This window comes from Candoia aspera, chromosome 3 (genome assembly GCF_035149785.1).
Source record: "Candoia aspera isolate rCanAsp1 chromosome 3, rCanAsp1.hap2, whole genome shotgun sequence".
Taxonomy (NCBI): Eukaryota; Metazoa; Chordata; class Lepidosauria; order Squamata; family Boidae; genus Candoia; species Candoia aspera.
Window position 1 is genome coordinate 10,250,014 of NC_086155.1, and position 22,655 is coordinate 10,272,668.

Consider the following 22,655-nt stretch of genomic DNA (forward strand, 5'->3'; position numbering starts at 1 on the left):
AAATGCAAAATTCCAGAGGTTGGCCAGAAGAGATAAGGAATTATTTTTAAACAAGCAATGCGTGGAAGTGGAAGAAGACAATAGAATAGGAAGGACGAGAGACCTCTCCCAGAAAATTAGAAACATTGGAGGTAAATTCCAGGCAAAAATGGGCATGCTCAAAAACAAAGATGGCAAGGACCTAACAGAAGCAGAAGAGATCAAGAAAAGGTGGCAAGAATATACAGAAGACCTGTATAGGAAGGATAACAATATCGGGGATAGCTTTGACGGTGTGGTCAGGGAGCTAGAGCCAGACATCCTGAAGAGTGAGGTTGAGTGGGCCTTAAGAAGCATTGCTAATAACAAGGCAGTAGGAGACGACAGCATCACAGCTGAACTGTTCAAAATCTTGCAAGATGATGCTGTCAAGGTAATGCATGCTATATGCCAGCAAATTTGGAAAACACAAGAATGGCCAATAGATTGGAAAAAATCAACTTATATCCCCATACCAAAAAAGGGAAACACTAACGAATGTTCAAACTATCGAACAGTGGCACTCATTTCACATGCCAGTAAGGTAATGCTCAAGATCCTGCAAGGTAGACTTCAGCAATTCATGGAGCGAGAATTGCCAGATGTACAAGCTGGGTTTAGAAAAGGCAGAGGGACTACGGAGCAAATTGCCAATATCCGCTGGATAATGGAAAAAGCCAGGGAGTTTCAGAAAAACATCTATTTCTGTTTTATTGACTATTCTAAAGCCTCTGACTGTGTGGACCATAACAAATTGTGGCAAGTTCTTAGCGGTATGGGGATACCAAGTCATCTTGCATGCCTCCTGAAGAATCTGTATAACGACCAAGTAGCAACAGTAAGAACAGACCAGGGAACAATGGACTGGTTTAAGATTGGGAAAGGAGTACAGCAGGGCTGTATACTCTCACCCTACCTATTCAACTTGTACGCAGAACACATCATGTGACATGCTGGGCTTGAGGAATCCAAGGCTGGAGTTAAAATCGCTGGAAGAAACATTAACAATCTCAGATATGCAGATGATACCACTTTGATGGCTGAAAGCGAAGAGGAACTGAGGAGTCTTATGATGAAGGTGAAAGAAGAAAGTGCAAAAACTGGCTTGCAGCTAAATCTCAAAAAAACCAAGATTATGGCAACCAGCTTGATTGATAACTGGCAAATAGAGGGAGAAAACGTAGAGGCAGTGAAAGACTTTGTATTTCTAGGTGCAAAGATTACTGCAGATGCTGATTGCAGTCAGGAAATCAGAAGATGCTTAATCCTTGGGAGAAGAGCAATGACAAATCAAGATAAAATAGTGAAGAGTAGAGACATCACACTGACAACAAAGGTCCGCATAGTTAAAGCAATGGTGTTCCCCGTAGTGACATATGGCTGCGAGAGCTGGACCATAAGGAAGGCTGAGAGAAGGAAGATCGATGCTTTGGAACTGTGGTGTTGGAGGAAAATTCTGAGAATGCCTTGGACTGCAAGAAGATCAAACCAGTCCATCCTCCAGGAAATAAAGCCCGACTGCTCACTTGAGGGAATGATATGAAAGGGAAAACTGAAATACTTTGGCCACATAATGAGAAGACAGGGCACCCTGGAGAAGATGCTGATGCTAGGGAGAGTGGAAGGCAAAAGGAAGAGGGGCCGACCAAGGGCGAGGTGGATGGACGATATTCTAGAGGTGACGGACTCGTCCCTGGGGGAGCTGGGGGTGTTGACGACTGACAGGAAGCTCTGGCGTGGGCTGGTCCATGAAGTCACGAAGAGTCGGAAGTGACTAAACGAATAAACAACAAACCAAGATCTTAATTTTTGCCCGAAGTGTCCTAGAGTCCATGCCTGGTGGCTAAATTATCAAAAAATGAGCTAGTTAAAATCTTTAAATCTAAAGCCCCAAAGCCTCAAAAGCTTTTGGGTACAGCCACCAAACCTTTTGCAGAAATTGCCAAGAAATTGTAACCTTTAATGGGTTAGATTTGACAGCCAGTTTGGTGTAGTGGTGAAGGCAGCAGGCTAGAAACCTGGAGACCATGAGTTCTAGTCCCTCCTTAGGTACGAAGCCAGCAGGGTGACCTTGGGCCAGTCACTTTCTCTCAGCCCTAGGAAGGAGGCAATGGCAAACCACTTCTGGGAAACCTTGCCAAGAAAACTGCAGTCTCTGAGAATTGGACACAAATGAAGGGATTAAAAAAAAAGGGGGGAAACAACTTAGAAGCTACGATGATTCATTTAATTAAATGTAAATGGATAGGACATGCAATCAAACTGAGTTTTTTTTTCTTTGCCCTACCATATTTGAGGTGGCTAATGGGATTTACATGTCTCTTTTGTTTCAAAGTTAAAAGTCAGTGCATTCACAAGGGTGGTGTGGGGATTTCCTTATAGAGGTGTCTCGTCCTGCAGATCTTGGAATGCTCCAGACCTCATATGATGTTACAGAAAAAATAGAAAAACATCCCTTCTCCTACCCCCAGTACACTGAAGAAAGAAAGTTAAACCCAAGACTAAGTGACTTGGCAAACACTTTTCCTGAGGAAAAAAAAAAGAGAGAAAATCTATAGAAAAAGCGACCAACTGGAAGTCTGTCAGCAAAAGCAGACAGTAAAACCAAACAGATTTTTATCGATCCACCTAAATGCTGTTAACATCACTAGAAGGAAATGGATGCATGTTTTTCACCTGGAACAACCTGGAAAGGTTGTTATATCAGACAAGTAAGGTTGTCTCCCCCCCACCCCCAACCTCACCTGTTATGCCACTCTGCTATGCCACTCTCTTTTCTTTTAACTTGGGATAGGTGATCATGGATCTCTTGGTCACAAGCTGAGAAATCCCTGATCTACAGTATATTAAAGGAATGTGCAGAATTCCCAAACAAATTCCCTGATGCTTCCCCCCCCACCCTCCCAGTTTGGATGTATAAATGGATTAAAGTTCTTTCTATTCTTCAAAACAGAAATCCTTCCTGTCTTTTAAGCAATTATCTCCACCAAAGTGGAGTTGCTAAGTTGGGACGATTGTTTTGGCACCCCTAAATCATATTGATATTGATTTAAAATGAAAATGCATTAAAGAAAACCCACTATTTCGTATAGGTTGGACATCTGTGGTATTATGGTCACCTCCAACAATTGAAACAACAATGACTGGGGTTGGGATCGGCCTGTGCAGACAGTGCTGGCTCTTTCTCTACAACTTAAACCCATGAATGCTGGCTCCCTTCCAGGAAAGCCTATTCATAAGGAATTTGGCCAAGGCATAGAAGCAAACGCATGCTTTGTTCCTCAGTTTGGAGAGAAGAAGCCTAGAAGGAAGTAAGACACTCTATTTTGACAAATCCCCTCAGCAGGCTTACAAATTTGATTAAGTCCCAAACTGATGTGTTTCAGTATGGGATGGTCTATGGGTGGTGGTGAGAAAGAAAGCTTTTTAATTTCTTTTCATAAACCCTCTGCAAATTAATCCTTAGCCAGACCAGATTAACTGCCATGGCAGCCTTGTGGGTGGAGCAGTTTTCCAAGATATCTAAACTGGAGGCAGGATGAGAAAGTGAGGGATGAAGCTTGCAGGAATCATGTTTAACAGGGTTCCATTCTTCCTTTAGATTCACTGGCTGACCAAACACAGATTTTTTGCCAACAGCTGGGCATGCAAGAAGTTGGTGAATGGTTGGTGCATACATTCAATGCCCTCCCACCCCCAATCAGTTTAGTCCAACTAGTGTCTGGAAAATGTCTGAATATTGGCTTCAGAGATTCCCAGAATGGGCAAAGATCTCAAAGTTAATACAGTCTATCCACATGTCAGTGCAGGACACAAACCACTATGCTCTGGTTTGCACACTTGACTACAGCCAATATTTCCAAGCCAAGGGTATTCATTTAAAAGTGGATAATTATATCTCCTCCTACTTTTGGATATCTGATTTTCACCGGGAAAAAGAGGGCACCCCCCAACCCAGGGCTCCCCCCAAACCCACAAATCCTGAGACAAGTTATAGACATTCCATTTACACTTATTCTAGAAATAAATGTATAGTTCAATGCGTGGTGTAAAGTTAGTTTAAACTTCTAGTTCCAGTGTTCATTAACTCCAATTATTGCTACTAATAATGCTCACAGCATGAGACTTCAGTAGCTGCAGTAAAATTGTTTTTATTAAAAGAGAAGGAGGGCATCAAGATAAGACCTGAAAATCTGAATTGTCTTATGAATAATATTGCTTTCATATCATCTTTCTTTTACTGTCCACTGCTATGGGACAATATAACAGATTGGAATTATTATTTCTACGGCAAGTTAAACACACACCCATGTAATAATCTGCATTAAAACAAACGGATTATTCTTGAAGGAGCATCTGATTTTTCTCTCCTCCTCTAAGTATTAACAGCAATTATGAGGCTAGGCAAGATTGATTCACCTGGTTCCACCAGCATCAAATACAGTTACATCTTGCAATAGAATATTAAGGGAAATCATACAATCAGTTTCTCTACATTATAGTGCCTTCAGGAAGTGTTGGGACTGTCAGTGTCAGGCCCAGCCCAAGCACGACAAAGAATCAGCCCATTCAAAGTTTAGTTCTTTATTTGCTCACAGTGTACAGACAGAATCTTGCCAGACTAAAGCTACTCTACCTAACCTAAGGGGAGATAACCTGGGAAGGCTCTAGGACAGGGCTATCCTGAACCTCTTAGTCTTCCCACCATTGCCTCCTGGACTGGGCCTCCGCTTATCTCCTCCACCTCCTTGGAATGCACTCCCTCCTTCCTGAGAACCAGTGGCCCTGCCGAAATCCACCACATCTCCTCAGACCCAACAGCGCCTGTTCTTCTTCACCTATGGTTCAACTAAAGCCGTGTGAGAAGAGGAACACAGAGCCAGCAAGTCAAATGCAGCTTGCTAACCACATCTTATGGTCTTCCAGATGCTTGACAAATTGCTCACACTGTACAGACAGATTCTTGCCAGACTAAAGCTACTCTACCCAACCTAAGGGGAGATAACCTGGGAAGGCTCTAGGGCAGGGCTATCCTGAACCTCTTAGTCTTCCCACCATTGCCTCCTGGACTGGGCCTCCGCTTATCTCCTCCACCTCCTTGGAACATGCCCCCTCCTTCCTGAGAACCAGTGGCACTGCCGAAATCTACCACATCACCTCCCCCTTCAGAGACACATTCCATAACAGTCAGTGAGGCAGATGCAGAACCCTAATCTCTGAAAATTATTTACTTCTGTGAAAAGAACCACTGGGAAAGCTGATAAGCCTTCCTCTTGCTCATTATCTCAATAACTGGATGAGCAACCCCTCGATATCAGTGTTTCTATTTGGGCACAAACTACCTGAGAACAGCTGTTCTGTGCACAAAACAGTTTACACATATCCTGAACAGAAAATCACGGAAGGGCTCTTCCAGTGCCTTTACCACCAACAGGGGAGGAACAATATTTAGATTTCTACATCAGAAACCAAAACACCTCAGTATCTTTTTTGTTTTTGCTTTAAAAGTTTGAGGGCTCTGGAGAAATACCGCCTACATTACAAGTCCCTTGAATAAGAAGGGAATGAGATGTACAAATTATGCCATCTTCCTCTCCCTTTGCTCTAGTCAGCGAGAATGATAGTTTGCTGCATCTAGTCAGATATTCTGAGTTTGCAGCTTTACAGGAGGGCAATAAAATAATCTGTTTGATAGTGCATTATTAGACAGAGTGCAGTTCAGCTAAAGGAAATCTAAAGACGAAAGAAAGAGAGAGAGAGAGAGAGAGAGAGAGAGAGAGAGAATTGTTTTTGAGCAGGTATGATTTGTACTCCACTCCATTAAAGACACAGTCCTGATCTCCCACTGGACAAGAGAAAGAGCTAATCTTAAAATGAAGAATTAGTATCTGCATTATGGTCACCTCCAACAATTGAAGCAACAATGACTGGGGTTGGGATCGGCCTGTGCAGACAGTGCTGGCTCTTTCTCTACAACTTAAACCCATGAATGCTGGCTCCCTTCCAGGAAAGCCTATTCATAAGGAATTTGGCCAAGGCATAGAAGCAAACGCATGCTTTGTTCCTCAGTTTGGAGAGAAGAAGCCTAGAAGGAAGTAAGACACTCTATTTTGACAAATCCCCTCAGCAGGCTTACAAATTTGATTAAGTCCCAAGTTGATGTGTTTCAGTATGGGATGGTCTATGGGTGGTGGTGAGAAAGAAAGCTTTTAAATTTCTTTTCATAAACCCTTTGCAAATTAATTCTGAGCCAGACCAGATTAACTACCGTGGCAGCCTTGTGGGTGGAGCAGTTTTCCAAGATATCTAAACTGGAGGCAGGGTGAGAATTAAATGAATGGATATATATACACCTTTGAGTCCGTCTTGACTCCTTGCATTTACAAGGGCCTGCAGTTTTCTAGGCAACCTTTTCAGAAGCGTTTGCCTTCTTCCAAAGGCTGAGAAAGAGTGATTGGCCGAAGTCATCCAGCTGGCTTTATGCCTATGGTTAGTTTAGACCAGTGTTTCTCCTTGGCAACTTTAAGATATGTGCACTTCAACTCCCAGAATTCCCCAGCCAGGAATTCTCGGAGTCCAGTGTTGTGAGGAAATCACTCACTGGGAACAAAACCAAAGCATCTGGAGATAGAAACAACCAAGTATACTGTATGAGAAATGCTTACAGTGAGTACTGGGCTCCCTGCTGGCAGACTGCAGGAGAGAGCCCTGAACAAGCCCACCCTCTACATTATATACTTTATTATATAAAAAAGCAGCATGAACTGCTATGCCATATAATAATAATAATAATAATAATAATAATAATAATAAAAATAAAAACTAAATTATATATGTCTTAGCATGAGAATTGGAATAGATAGATAACAGAAGGATACAAGGGGTAATGCAATCACCAAGTGCCCTTTCCTCTGGAATGCTTTGATAAATCATTAAATTGACCCTAGTGTTACTTTTCACCCTTGCAGCATCCTTTCTGATGTTACAAACAGTGATGTTTACTTTGCACTCTCCTATTACCCACATCTACCCATGGAAGGATGAGCGTCTGGGTTCTGCTAACTGTCTCCAATCCACGGTTGCAGCACTGGGTGTTGGGTTGTGCATTTACACCATTTACACTTCATAACACAAATCTATATGCTTAATATGGTTTGCTGGGTTTTCTATAACACCACACCACATATCGTAAAGTTGCTAAGGCTGAGAAACACTGGTTTGGACCTTAGACCTGCTCCTAGCCCAGTGCCTTGAAAACCAGATCATGCTGGCTCTCATGTGAATTATTTTATTTTACCAGACTTATAAGCAAGCAAACAAAAGTTTCCATAGTAACTAGAATAGGGACAAGTACCAGAGTGCCATGGGTATTAGTGTGGCCACAAATACCTCATTCAGTGTACCTCAAGTATCTATCTTGCCTGTACTTTAATAAGATGTGTTGTAAAGCCTCTTTTCAGCCTCTAGCATCATATTTACCAGCAGCAATGTTTTGGATCCCAGGAAGTCCCAGTGGGATAGTCCAGGTTTGCCTGGTAAATGTGTGTTTATTGACTGGGTATGCCCACTATGGCAGCTATTTTGTGAAAGGGCAAGTCTCCCATGCCAGTCATTTTGTGAATGCACTGGCCACATGCTGTCAAAATTTCAGGCCCAAAAGTTTTGCTTGTCGCTGGAATAGAGTGACAATCCTAAAGCACTAATTAGGCCCTAGTTCAGCTTTTCTCAACCTTTTGACCCTGGAGGAACCCTTGAAATATTTTTCAGGCCTCAGAGAACCCCTGCACATTCAGGCTCAAATCTAGGCCCCAAGTTACAAAATTACTATATTTCTTTCATGTGCAGGCCTGTACATATGCATTAACAGTGCTCTTAAACTAGAAATAAGGATGAAATTTACCTCTTTAATGTGAAGTTGTCCGAATGTGAAGTAATTTTTTAAAAATAAATTATGATCTCCCAGGGACCCCTAGTGATCTCTCACAGAACCCTAGGGTGCCATGGAACCCTGGTTGAAAAAACCTGCCCTATTTAGATTGTTGTTTATTCGTTTAGTCACTCCCGACTCTTCGTGACTTCATGGACCAGCCCACGCCAGAGCTTTCTGTTGGTCGTCACCACCCCCAGCTCCCCCAGGGATGAGTCCGTCACCTCTAGAATATCATCCATCCATCTTGCCCTTGGTCGGCCCCTCTTCCTTTTGCCCTCCACTCTCCCTAGCATCAGCATCTTCTCCAGGGTGTCCTGTCTTCTCATTATGTGGCCAAAGTATTTCAGTTTTGCCTTTAATATCATTCCCTCAAGTGAGCAGTCGGGCTTTATTTCCTGGAGGATGGACTGGTTTGATCTTCTTGCAGTCCAAGGCACTCTCAGGATTTTCCTCCAACACCACAGTTCAAAAGCATCTATCTTCCTTCTCTCAGCCTTCCTTATGGTCCAGCTCTCACAGCCATATGTTACTATGGGGAACACCATTGCTTTAACTATGCGGGCCTTTGTTGTCAGTGTGATGTCTCTGCTCTTAACTATTTTATCGAGATTTGTCATTGCTCTTCGCCCAAGGATTAAGCGTCTTCTGATTTCCTGACTGCAATCAGCATCTGCAGTAATCTTTGCACCTAGAAATACAAAGTCTTTCACTGCCTCTACGTTTTCTCCCTCTATTTGCCAGTTATCAATCAAGCTGGTTGCCATAATCTTGGTTTTTTTGAGGTTTAGCTGCAAGCCAGTTTTTGCACTTTCTTCTTTCACCTTCATCATAAGGCTCCTCAGTTCCTCTTCGCTTTCAGCCATCAAAGTGGTATCATCTGCATATCTGAGATTGTTAATGTTTCTTCCAGCGATTTTAACTCCAGCCTTGGATTCCTCAAGCCCAGCATGTCGCATGATGTGTTCTGCGTACAAGTTGAATAGGTAGGGTGAGAGTATACAGCCCTGCCGTACTCCTTTCCCAATCTTAAACCAGTCCGTTGTTCCGTGGTCTGTTCTTACTGTTGCTACTTGGTCGTTATACAGATTCTTCAGGAGGCATACAAGATGACTTGGTATCCCCATACTACTAAGAACTTGCCACAATTTGTTATGGTCCACACAGTCAAAGGCTTTAGAATAGTCAATAAAACAGAAATAGATGTTTTTCTGAAACTCCCTGGCTTTTTCCATTATCCAGCGGATATTGGCAATTTGGTCCCGAGTTCCTCTGCCTTTTCTAAACCCAGCTTGTACATCTGGCAATTCTCGCTCCATGAACTGCTGAAGTCTACCTTGCAGGATCTTGAGCATTACCTTACTGGCCTGTGAAATGAGTGCCACTGTTTGATAGTTTGAACATTCTTTAGTGTTTCCCTTTTTTGGTATGGAGATATAAGTTGATTTTTTCCAGTCTGATGGCCATTCTTGTGTTTTCCAAATTTGCTGGCATATAGCATGCATTACCTTGACAGCATCATCTTGCAAGACCTATTTAGATACATAGGACCGCCACCAAAAGCTAAGGGTGATAGTAAAGGGTGCTCAAAACAGTGTCTGAAGGGTATAGATGGAAATTCAATTTCTCCCCAACAAATGGCATTTCTGAAGTTTGGGCTTTGAGAATCAAAATTGTCATGGTCATGATGATGCACTGATGTCATCAGAATGGGAAGGGACCAAGATACTATTTTGTTTTTTTAAAAAATGGGGAGAGATGTACTAAATGTGCTAAAATGGGTTAAATGAGTTTAAAAGCTGTTAAATGTCTTAAAAGTGTGGGGGGAGATGTGTTATCTAATGATCTACCTAGGGTCTACCTAATGCCATTTGATTTGAATTCTTGGTTTGATTTCAGTTTGCAATTCAATTGAGAGTTGACTCAAATCCTTGATATTACGGGATGCCAACATCAGCAAACCATTAGCAGACAAAAACAAAGCCATAATTAGAGTGTGCACAAGCAAGCTGTAATGAGAGAGAGCCTTGCTGAAAGAAAGTTTGCTAGAAACCATTCTGAAGCAGATAAGGTAAACAAAACAAAAAACTGGCAGAGAAGGGAATAAGCGATAAGAAGCACAGAGCTATGCAAGAATTAGAAACAAGCTTTCTTTGTTCAATTTGCTGTCTTGTACAATTCCCAGAGAAAGAAATAAGTTAGAAATAATTATGGATGATCAAGGACAAAGCTGTTCTTGCTTTAAATCTTCCACTGTTTGTTCCTAATAAGGTCTGCAAGAGAGGTAAGGTAATGTTTGTAACCAACATGATAAATTGCTTGCTTGCTTGAAAATTGGTGTCTTCTCCTCTAAAAGAACACCCTGCAATGTAACCTCCAAGCACTCTTCAGATATTGGTTGTATTGCCTGTAAATTGGGATTAAAGGAAGAGGTTTTTCCTATAATATGAACTCTCAAACTGATTCCTTTAGGGCTAGCAAATCAGGGCTGCAAAGATCTGGATGGCCACTAGATGGCATCACGGTGATACAGAAAACTCTAACCTGTTAGTGCCATCTCACGGTTATCTCTGTTTTGCATTAATTATCAGATTCCATGAGACAGTCTCATTCAATGAAAAATGTGGCTGTGTGCACACAATACTCCATCACATCTTCCAATACCCCATTCGCTCTCTTACTGTCCTCAATATGGCAAATTTTCAACAGATTTCTACAGGTTCAGTGTTTGTTTCCTGTAACTTGAACATGGGCAATGTGTTATTTAAAACACATGTGTGCGCACTACAGCTGGGATCACGCATCTTGTTATGCCACATTTGTCTTGCTGTTTATTTGTCCAGTCGCTTCCAACTCTTTGTGACTTCAAGCCCACACCAGAGCTTCCTGTCGGTCGTCAACACCCCCAGCTCCCCCAGGGATGAGTCCATCACCTCTAGGATGTCATCTATCCATCTTGCCCTTGGTCGGCCCCTCTTCCTTTTGCCTTCCACTCTCCCTAGCATCCGCATCTTCTCTAGGGTGTCCTATCTTCCACATTTGTTTAGCCACTGCATATTTCATTACCTTTAAGTGCTGTCTGTTGGTTGGATCCAACCAAACCCACTGGTTTGGTTGGATCCAACTGGTTTGGTTCAGACAATATCCTACGTCATAAACTCTGGCCGATGCAGTACAGTGACTGGGCTCATGCAACATGCTAAGCTAAAACTGAACAAACTGCATTTATGAGCTAAGCATGTGTGTGAACCTAGCCTCTGTAAATCAGATTATACATTTTTCATTAATGGCCTTTGTTGTTGATGATGACAATGATGACAACAATGATGAAAATGAATGGGTAATTATTACTCATTGTCTTTTCTGCTGCTTCACTGCTAACTTCATTATCTGCACTTCTTAACCTCCCAATTTCCAACCACGGATATGTGTTTATGTGTACTGTAACTCAGAGTAATGCTTCATGTATCTGATACATGGACTGTAGTCCATTAAAGCTTATGCTGCAATAAATGGCTTAGTCTTTAAGATGTCACAAGAAATCTGGTTACTTTTTACTGCAACAGAGTAAGCACCAGGAAATCTGTAATTGCTTTGTGATGCATGGAACTAAACAAAGCAAGTTTTCTAATGTAAACAGCTGCTATTCTCTCAAAGAAAAAGAAAGAAAAAGAAAGAAAAAGTTCATGGCTTAAGAGCCATAGACGTCACTGCTGCTTTGATGCCAGAGGTACAAATGACCCAGGGAGAGACTTTAAAATTAGCAGCAAGACATTATTAATTCCTTGGGAATTCACTGAGATAATACTAATTACTCCACACTAATGTGGCATGTTTGAGAACATAATCCAGATTTCTGCATAGGAACTCATTGCAATGCATCCATTAGCCTAGCACCATTAGTGAGGTGTGCTTTTGTCGTTAGCTGTATCACTTGCAATTTGCATTTTGAACTGTAAATTAGTAGCCTGCTCCTTAAAACTTTAATTAAACAGAGTGATGTTCACAAAGGGAACACTGTTTGCTTCTGGCAAAAGACAGTTGAATGGGGACAGGTGTGATGGTTGCCTTATTCATAAAAAACACAGACTCACCAGCCAGGGCCAAGGATATCTGGTTTATTGAGAATAGAATGCAGACACGGAGAAAGATGGGAATGAGCACATGGCCTGCGAGGTAGCCGGCAAATACCCGCGGTGTGGACCTGATCCTTCTCCACCCCCCATTGTCCCAAAGTCTTGACCGACGGTGAACCCGGAGTCTCGATGGGCGATCAGGGGGCGATTCCGGAGTCTCGATGGGCGATCAGGGGGATTAGCGCTGATTACCTCTGTCCTCTTCCTGTGTCCGGAGCAGGTGTGTCCCCCGTGGTAATGCAGAGATGTCAGGGAGATAGGATGATGGCTTCCTGGGTCAGGGCAAAGGTATGGCTCCTTTGTCCTTTATCTGTTTTGTCTTTCAGTGCTTATGGGATTAGCACTGATTCTTTCCTCCCCACTCCCCTTCACCGGAAAGGCATGTTCCCCGTTGTGATGTATGTATACATCGCAATGGGGGACATGACAACAGGATGGGTAGGAGAAGAGATCCATAGTTCTGGTAGGGAGATCTGTCAAAGCCTCCACATCTAACAACCTCTCTCAGTGTTCAGTGGGTGGAATGTCCTAAAACGGGATTCTAGGAATGAGGCAGTTGATGTCATGAGTACTGATGGTGAACAGGAGGGGGCCCCTATCCAGTGGGAAAAACACATGTGTAGTTTAGAGGCTTTGAACTTTCCTTCAAAGAAACTCAGAGCAGACCCACCTTGAGTTTTAGGTTTTCCCATGGCCTTTCAGTTTGGCAGGATTTTCTGTCTAGTAGAGTACGACAATCAACTCTAGAGACTCAAGCTACTGTCTCAGCGTGGTTCTTCGCTCTAAGATAGGACAGTTGATGATCTACTAACTTCAGTGCTATCTTGTTCCCTCAGGATATCCTTAAGGATTTGCTGATTCCAAAATTACCTCCCCCCCTCCGTGGATTGGTGCCCCCAAACATTTTACCTCCTAGAATATATTAACCTTGTGTAACCATTTAAAAGGCCAGCATATTGTCACCAGCATACAATTGTTTCTATTTATCCTGAGTCATTGAAGGTATCAGAATGAACCTCATTATAGCCCTCTATGCAACACACCAAATTAGAGATAGGGTGAGTTATTCTATCTCCTCGTGCTGACTTCAAAATAATGTTAAAGAAATGGGTGAATGATTGGGAAAATAACATTCTATGCTGCAAATGGCTACAATCACCTATCACATCAGTTCCCCAAGTTTATAGAACAGCTCTGTATATTTGTAGAATGAGTTACATAAAATTTCTGGCCTGGCCCAAAGCATCAAGCCAATAAATTCATAGAATTACAGACTTGTAAGGGACCTCGGAGGCCATCTAGTTCAACCCCTAGGTCAATGGGCTCAATGTTCTTTTCTATAACAGAAGAACCAATGGTTATGGCTTCAGAAGTTTGATTTGAAATAATAGCCATATTCACAATAATACTGAAGCCACTTAAAAAAATACAATAACTATTACAATAGCTAGCAGTGGCATCACACTGTAACTACCACATACAGTATATGTGCAGACAATCAAAGATACAGACACACACACAAATCTCAAGATTATCTTCTCCTGTGCAATCCATCACAACCCTATTTATTTAACATGCACATATTACTTCTATTATAAGTACACCATTGGAAGACCTGAAAGACCAGGTTAGGGATAGAACATCATGGAGAATATCTATCTATGTGGTTGCTGGGAGTCTAAAACAACTTGGTGGCACATAATAAATCAATATTACTTTTATTCCAGGTTGGGACACCAACCCATGCAGGAAAGTGAGACGGAGGGGCTCTGGGCTGCGCCAGAAAAGAAGAAAGTGACCGGTTGTTGGCCTTGGTGTGGCAGATCATGTGGGTGAGGAGTGGGGAGTTTAGTTAAAAAAAAAATTACCCATACCCCCCAACCACCCCTGAGGTGGCTGGAAGCTGCGAGGGCCCTCCAGAGTGAGTGAGAGACTCTCCCCCAAGGTGAGAGATGAGAGGGGGAGTCTGGGAGTATGTTTGTGTAAAAGGGCACTCACCCCCTGAGTGAGAGACGGGGTGGGTGAAGAATGAATGAGTGCCCCCTGTTGAGCAGTGAGAGAGTTCAAGGGGGGCATAGTGAATGGAGGGGTGATGGTTGGGCTCTGACGGCACCGAGAGCGGAAGCTGGTGCGCTGGAGGGCCTACCATCACCCTGTGGGAGATTGACTGTAAATAAGGATGTATGAATGGATGGAGGGAGCCCTACTTAGAGCCAGAGACTCCCGAGGTCCAGGAGTGGGGGCTAATTGATCAGGAGTCACTGGGGGCTGTATGGCGGGGCTCATTATTGAGGTGGTGACGGGTAGGGGACGTTATGGCGGGAGCCAGAGGGCGAGCCATTTTTGGGGAAGACGCCCCTGGTGTTTGCTACTGGTGGCGTGTTCCAGCCTTCTGCGCTCAGACCCAGGCCCTGGTCAGCAGATCCATAGGGGCCCTGGTTTCCGGCCCCCCTCATATGTGACTTGATCACTGAGGAGGGGGCAGACCTGGCATGTATTACCGAGACCTGGCTGGGTGCCCCTTTCGGAAATGTGCCCAGCTGGGTTTATGGTATGGCACCAGCCGAGATCCCAGGGCAGGGGAGGAGGGGTGGCTGTTGTCATCCAAGAGTCTCTTGTGGCCTTCAGGGGCCCTGCTCCACAAGTGGCTGGCTGTGAGACCCTGTTCTTCAAGTTGGGTTCCCAAGAAAAGTTGGGAGTGTTGCTGCTGTACCAACCTCCCTGCTGCGTGGCAACCTCCCTGCCTGAGCTGCTTGAGGCTGTCTCGGGGCTGGTGGTGGAGTTCCCCAGGCTCATGGTTCTGGGGGACTTCAACCTGCCATCTCTGGGGCATGCCTCGGAGGCAGCTCGGGAGTTCATGGCTACTATGGCAGCCATGGGCCTGTCCCAGATAATTCGGGACCCAACTTGAGACAGTGGTCACACCCCAGACTTGGTTTCTTGTCAGAGCAGTGGCAATGTGATCTGAGGGGAGAGATAGATCTGTCCCCATTTTCATGGTCAGACCATACCCTGGTGGCCCTGAGATTCTCTTATGCCACCCCCCTCTGCAGGGAGGCAGGACCCATTCGATTGGTCTGCCCCCGGTGACTGATGGGCCCAGTAGGGTTTCAGAGGGAGCTGGGGGTTATACCCGGTGATCTGCTGCACGGTCCAGTGGAGGCCCTAGCTGCAGCCGGGGCCTTGGACAGGATTGCACCTGTGTGGCCTCTCTTGTCTCATCGAACCCGGCACTCCCTGTGGTTTACGGAGGAGTTGAGGGTTCTGAAGAGGGTTAAGAGACGCCTAGAGCACCGCTGGAGGAAGACAAAGACTGAATTCGACCGAACACAGGTAAAAGCTGCCATTAAGGCCTACCTTGTGGCGATAAAAGTGGTGAAACATCAATATTTCTCCGCTCTTATTGCATCTGCAGAATGCCGCCCGGTGGCCCTGTTTAAGATCACTCGATCCCTTTTGGGGAAGGTGGGTTCAGTGACCCACCTACAGGGCCGTGCAGAGGAATTTGCTGAGCATCTGCAGGACAAAATCGCTCGGATCCGCTCCAAGTTGGACTCCAGGTGTGAGGCCTGGTCTGGAGAGAGACCAGGGGAACAGGCTTACCCAGTTATCTGGGAGCAGTTTGATCCTGTTGGACCTGAGGAAGTGGACAGTATCCTACGGACAGTAAATGCCACCACATGCCATCTAGACCCATGCCCTCCTGGCTAGTAAAAGCAGGCCGGGAGGTGACATGTGGTTGGGTCCATGCGATGGTTAATACATCCTTGGGAGAGGGGGTGTTTCCGGCAACCTTTAAAGAGGCGTTGGTACACCCCTTCCTCAAGAAGCCATCACTGGACCCTACTGTTCTGGACAATTTTCGTCTAGTCTCCCACCTCCCCTTTCTGGGGAAGGTGGTTGAGAAAGTGTTGGCTTTGCAGCTCCAGAGGGTCCTGGAGGAAACAGATTATCTAGACCTCTTTCAGTCAGGTTTCAGGCCCGGTTATGGGACGGAAATGGCATTGGCCACATTTATGGATGATCTCTGGTGGGAGCGGGATGGAGGCAGTGCATCCATCCTTGCTCTCCTTGATCTCTCAGTGGCCTTCGATACCATCGACCATGGTATCCTTTTGGGGTGGCTCAGGGAGTTGGGGGTGGGTGGCATAGTCTTACGCTGGTTCACCTCCTTCCTCCAGGGCCGATCCCAGTCGGTGTTGATAGGGGAGGAGAGATCGGCCCCATGGCCCCTTCTTTGTGGGTTGCCACAGGGATCAGTGCTCTCCCCTCTCCTTTTTAACATCTACATGAAACCGCTGGGCAAGATCATCTGTCACCATGGGATGTATATCTCCATCCTGGGTGAAGTAAGTGATGCTGTGACCACCCTCTCCGAGTGCCTGGGGGCTGTGGGGGCCTGGATGGGGAACAACAGGCTTGAACTGAACCCTGGTAAGACCAAGTGGCTGTGGGTTAATGATTTTTCTGTATCCAGGACATTAACATCTCTGGTTCTGGATGGGGTTGCACTGCCCCAGACAGACCCGGTGCATAACTTGGGGGTCCTCCTGGACTCATGGCTCCTGCTCAAAGAACAGGTGGCAGCCGTGGCCAGGAGATCCTTTGTGCAGCTACGTGCTGTGCACCAGTTACACCCCTTCCTGGACCAGGAGGCCCTTCGAACAGTCACTCATGCCCTTGTTATCTCTCATATAGACTATTGCAATGTGCTCTACATGGGGCTACCCTTGAAAAGTATCCGGATGTTTCAGCTGGTTCAGAATGCAGCTGCGTGAGCTGTTTTTGGTGCCCCCAGAAGGGCACATGTAACACCACTGCTGCGCAAGCTGCATTGGGTACCAGTCTGCTTCCGGGTCCAATTCAAGGTGTTGGTTATCACCTTTAAAGCCCTACATGGCATGGGGCCAGGTTACCTGAGGGACCGCCTCTTCCCCATTACATCAACCCGTCCCACCTGATCGTGCAGAGACGGCATGCTATGGACCCCGTCTGTAAAAGAATTTCATCTGGTGGGGTCCAGGAAGCGGACCTTCTCCGCAGTAGCTCCCGCCCTGTGGAACATGCTGCCCCCAGAGGTGAGATTGGCCCATTGCTCCTGGCCTTTCGGCAGAGTCTGAAGACCTGGTTCTGCCGCCTCACTTGGGGTGGAGAGGGGAATAGATCTACATGGGGATGGTTGCTATAGACCACTCCTCCCACACTTGGACTGTTTTAGATTCTTCACCACTTGGATTCTTTATTTTTACCTCTATTTATATTATTTATTACTGTATTTTACTCTCTGTATTTATGGTTATGGTTTTAATCGATGGTTGTAAATCACCCAGAGTCCTCCGACGGGAGGAGATGGGCGGTGATAAATTAGACAAATAACTAAATAAATAAGTAAATAAAATAAAGTATTTCCGTGAGTCCTAAGAACTAAGTTGACATTAGCATTTATTTATTTATTTATTTTCATTGGCGGAAATTTGAATTATCAGGCCAAAGTCTTCCATAGCTGCCAGTTATTTTCCTGCATCAAAATGTTCTGCGTTTTGACTGGTGTTTTGAAAACTGAAACTTTGGTAGCCGGTCTTGATGGGAATATAGGAGATGAATTGTACAGTCCATGGTTATTATGAGTGATTGATCTAATACTGAATAACACAAGACCCAACTGTTTATGCGAAATAGTAAGCTAGACTGTAGAGTAATTACTGCATACAAGGAATTGTTTACCTTGTACATATTTTTTTAAAGAAGAAATTAATCATTGCACACAATGGAGAAATCAGTTTCATAATAAACGGAAGAAACAGCACAGCATACAATAGTGTTTCAGTATTAGGAGAGTCAAGCAGTTTAAAGCATAGCACACATTCAAATGCTGGTTTGTGCTGAACTAATTATACTTTCTAAATAGTGGTGGGGTACTCTTGATTATAGCTTGATGAAAGTATTGATCTAGCTGGTGACAAGTGCAATTTTCTTCACTCTACATATCTTTGTTTCTCTTCCAACAGCTTTTAACAAGCCATCATATTATTGAATAGTTTTTAAAAAGTCTCTTCTATTAGAATAATTTGGGTGGAGGGGTAGATGGATAGATTGTATTAAAGAACTAGAAGGATGTCTATCATATGACCAGAAGGTGGTGTGTGTGTGTGTATTTGCTATTTTATACCAACCAATAAAAGGAGTTTTTTGTGTGATGAACACACAGTTAAAACATATTATTAAAACTATACAAAAACAATATAAACACATTCTCATGCATTTCTTTTCTGCCAGCTCACATTCAGTTTGATGCAAGAGAACTTGCTTTAGAATGGAGAATAGAACTTAGGTGAAACTCTCGTGAGAATTTTATTCAGAGGATGCCTAGAGGCCTATTTGAATGTCACGTCTTTCACTGTAGAGCTATCTCTGCAGGGTTGGGCAGCTTGTCTGGTTTCCCTTGTTGTCACTCAATCTCAAAGAAAGACATTAGGAGAAAAGTCCTCCCAGGGGACTTTTTGCAGTAGCTGGTCTACGGTTGATGCTAAGAGGGAATCCTGATCTTTGGAAACAAGACCATATAAAAACATACTTTATATTTAAATAGGATAAAAAATTTCCTGACAATAAGATCTGTTCAACAGTGCAACAGCTTACCAATGGAGGTTGTGGGTTCTCTTTCCCTAAAAGCTTTCACAAAGAGGCTGGACAACCATCTCTCATGGATTATTTAAATTGGTGTTTCTCAGCCTTGGCAACTTTAAGATCTGTGGATTGGAAGTCCACACATCTTAAAGTTGCCAAGGCTGAGAAACACTGATTTAAATTATTTTCTTACAGTGACATAGATGATCCTCTCATGGCCCCTTCTGATTTTATGATTCTATGAAATGTCAAAGCCAGCAGATAAAGATCAAAATCAAGAATGCAGTAATAGCATGAACATATACAGCAGCAATTCACAGTAACAAAAGAGCAACAAAACTGAAGATAAAAACAGGACACCATTCCCAAGCAGAGTTGAGCCATCCCTTCAAGATTCCTAGCTGGAGCGCAGAAGAGGCTCTGAGATGTCCCAGGGTTCAATTTTCAATCTGTGCTGAAAAGAATGTCTTTGTCTTGCTTCAGTCATGATGGTATAAATCTGACTTCTGCATTTTGTGATTCTTTGGCTGCAAGAAGATTGAACTGACCTCAGAGTACATTCTCAGACATCCTTCAGACTCTGCTTCTCTGTGAGACTGAGAAAGGCTGCTATATCTAGGTTTGCCTTATGGACTCTTTTTGGAATTCTGGTTTCACGAGCATCTTCCCTTGGGAACTGCCCCAGACTGCCAGTAACTTAACCTTGGTTTTTGACCATGCAAGCTCTGAGAATGGTCAGTCTTGGTTTCTCCTGGTGGCACATCTCAGTACAATCTGTGTATGGTGATACAGTAGACTCTCAGTTAACTGGTGCCTATGGGGATTGGTAGATGCCAGATAAATGTAGTTTCTGGTTGCTTGAGAGTTACTATTAAACCCTAATATCCCCTAGATGACAGCAGAGAAATACAGATTTTTTTGCCGGTTGCTTGAGAGTGCCAGTCTTTTTTCTCTGGTTGCTTGACAGTGCCGGTTTTTTTCCGGTTCAATTTTTGTGCCGGTTGCTTGAGAGTTCCGGTTGCTTGAGTACTGGTTAACTGAGAGTCTACTGTATAATGAACTTCCTCCTTTTGAGGGGAACCCATGTGAATGATGGCCAACCATCACTCAAACAGTTTTTCCTTCACTGTTTGCCTATGTCCATCATTAATTTTGCAGAGTTGAACTTGATTCCTGGCAACGATATAGAAGTGGTTTGTTATTATCTTTTTCCTGGGATTCTTCCCCCCCCCCGCCCCAATTTTCCACTCTAGCCTACAGCTTTGCATTTCCTTATAGTGTCCCATCCAAATACTAACCAAGTCTGACCCAACTTAACTTTTGGGGGGGGAGGGAATCAGCCACCTGATTCAAATTCTCTTATATAGGAGGGACTTTAAAAATATGTTTGGGAATATTGTTGCATATGTTGAGTATGTTGGGATGGGGTGGAATCAGAGAGTGGACTGAGTATGGGAAGCTAAAACTTCTTAGATGTACCTTTTACTGCACTGTCATGGTGAAATTTGACAGAACATTGAAGTAGCAACTCAATGTCTTTAGCACAGATTCTTACCCACTGAATAAACTTAGCTGAAGCATCACCTCCAAGTCATTTGTAAAATAAACAGTACATCCCCACTCAAAAGACAAGTAGCAGTTTTATAGCCAGTCAAGGGTTATCCTGGATCTCCTCAAAGATATCTGGGTGGTATAAGTGGGTGATGGGGCACAGTGTTCTTTGAATCTTCAGCCCCCATACAGAATTAAAGATCATTAAGGTATCTAATGAAAAGAAATGACTGTTAAAACAGATTAAATCTGTAAATTGCCTCATACTTTCATCAGCTTGTACTGTGTATACGTGCCCCCTTTCTAAGTGGATCTGCAAACAAATATCCTAATTCACTTTTAATTTTGTTACATTTAAGATACAGGAGATTCATCCTACATTGAATTCACTGAACTTCAGTTAAACAAGCCCTGCTAGCTTAGCCTTTGCTTTCCAATCCAGAACAAATTCCTGTAGTGCTATAAGTTTCTTTCCCATAAGTCATTACTGATTAAAGTAGCTTAATAATTATTATTTAATGATAATACATTTGCATTTCATTAACAGGCAACACCTGACACATTAGGTGCACATTAAGTATGTACATAATTTAAATCGGTGCGATTTGCTTTTATCTATTACATCAAAGAATATGAGTATTGTAAGAATAGCTGGGCAAAAGAGCTTTCTACTTCTCTTTAGGTTTTCAGAAACAGCTTGCAAGGTATAATAGCAGGAACACCCATACAAAAATAGATACTTCTTCCCTATTAGCATATTTCCCTTTCCCCCCCTCTCGCTCTCTCTTGTTCTCTCTCTTGTTCTCTGTCTCTCACACACACATACACAGCTAGTTCACACTGGTTGATCCAAAGAATGAAAATTTGGTCACAAAGCTGGAATGTCTCAACTAGATTTAATTTACAGCCTTAACCCCCTGAAAATGGTATTTCCAATGGTGAGGAACGTGCAGCTGTGGTCCAGCAGCATCTGGAGTGTCTTCACATCTACAGTGGTTAGTTTTCCACCTGTTTGTGAATAGAAATCATAGAATCATAGAATCATAGGGTTAGAAGGGACCTTGGAGGTCTTCTTGTCCAACCCCTGCCCAAGGCAGGAATCCTCATGCCATCTCAGACAAATGGTTGTCCAATCTTTTCTTGAAAACTTGCAGTGATGGAGCACCCACAACTCCAGGAGGCAAGCCGTTCTACTGCTTAATAGTTTTCACTGTCAGGAAATTCCTCCTTATTTCCAGGTTGAATCTCCCTCTGATGAGTTCCACCCATCGCTTCTTGTCCTACTCTCAGATGTTATGGAGAACAGATCGACACCCTCTTCCCTGTGGCAGCCCTTCAAGTGTTGGAAGACAGCTATTGTCTCCCCTCTACCTCTTCTCTTTGTTAAGCTAAACAAACCTAGTTCCTTTCACTGTTCTTCATAGGATTTAGCCTCCAGACCCCTTATCATCTTTGTTGCTCTTCTCTGCACTCTTTCTGGAGCCTCAGCATCTTTTTTTTAAATGTATTGTTTTTTATTTATTTATTTATTGTTATTAATATGTATTGTTATCTAGTGTTATTCATTTTTACTTCTGTAGAATTATATAGCCATAAGAAAAGAATATATTGCTAAAGAATACAATTACGACAATAAATATAATTTGTGCTCATGATATTTTTATTTTATTTATTTTATTGTAAGTTTTTATTGTAAACTGCCCAGAGTCCCTCCATTGCGGAGGAGATGGGCGGTGATAAAATTTGATAAATAAATAAATAAATAAATGTTCTGTACTGGGCTTTTTATTTATTTATCTAGGGTGTAACTCCACAGAAACAAATGTGAACTTTTCTCAGTCAACCATTTTTGGTTGCTAGGTTGATGTAATGACATTCATACCATGATAATCTTCATCATTTTACATAGGAAGATGTACCCATGAAACTAATTTAAGAAATCAACCACTGTAGTGTAGACTAGTTTTGCTGGATTGCTGAAAAATACCTTTTAAAGGTTATCTTTTATTGTGATTGTTTCATTATGAATATTATAATTTTTGTAGTAATTCTATTAGCTGGGCAGGAAACTTATATTCACTGATGGCCATATAAGTAGGTAGATAGACAATAGATAGAGAGAATGAGGTGGAGGGGGGGAGAGATAGGATAGAAGATGCACAGACAGACGGACATGTGATATAACATCTAGGTTAAGTTTGTCAGGATTTTTACCTTTTACATCCTGCAAACACACACTACAAGTATGTTTATATGCAATCAGTACATTAAAACAAAGAGCAAAATAACTTGGCTGGGATCTGGCCTTGGACTCTCACTTACACACATACACCCCAAATCTGCTCTGCAGAAATAGAAAATTTTCTTTTGACTTGGTAGGAGAATGAAGAAAAGTA